Genomic DNA, 446 nt, shown 5'->3' with positions numbered 1-446 from the left:
ATATATATATATATATATATATATATAATGATGCCATCAACATACAATTTTCACTGATAAGAATAAAGTCTCTAAAATGGTTAGAGAAATTCAAAGGACTGCTTTGGTCAAATGACAGAACATTTGTCATGCTTACAGAAGATGTGGGTTCAAATCCTATGGGCAATCTTTGAGTTTTTTTTTAACCCAATATTTTACATGCTAGTATTTACACATGTTCTTATCCCCCGCTTTTTTTTTTTTTACACTCTCCTTTCAATTAGTTGTTATGCCTAGCGTCAACTTAAGTGACTAAATTGCTTAGCATCAACTTAAATGTCTAAATTAACTTAACATGGATTTAAATCGAGAGCAATCATCATCATCATCATTTAATGTCCGTTTTTCATACGGGTATGGGTTGGACGGTTTGACAGGGGCTGGCTAGGAAGACTGTACCAGGCTTC

The 446-nt window shown here is 33.4% G+C and overlaps 1 protein-coding gene across 1 annotated transcript in view; it reads right to left on the bottom strand.

The window, feature by feature from the left end:
- Positions 1-446, bottom strand: part of LOC106868928 (death-inducer obliterator 1) — a 41,576-nt gene that overhangs the window by 14,061 nt on the left and 27,069 nt on the right. The window lies entirely within an intron of this gene.

This window comes from Octopus bimaculoides, chromosome 14 (assembly GCF_001194135.2).
Source record: "Octopus bimaculoides isolate UCB-OBI-ISO-001 chromosome 14, ASM119413v2, whole genome shotgun sequence".
Lineage (NCBI taxonomy): Eukaryota > Metazoa > Mollusca > Cephalopoda > Octopoda > Octopodidae > Octopus > Octopus bimaculoides.
This window is presented reverse-complemented; position numbering and strand designations above follow the sequence as displayed.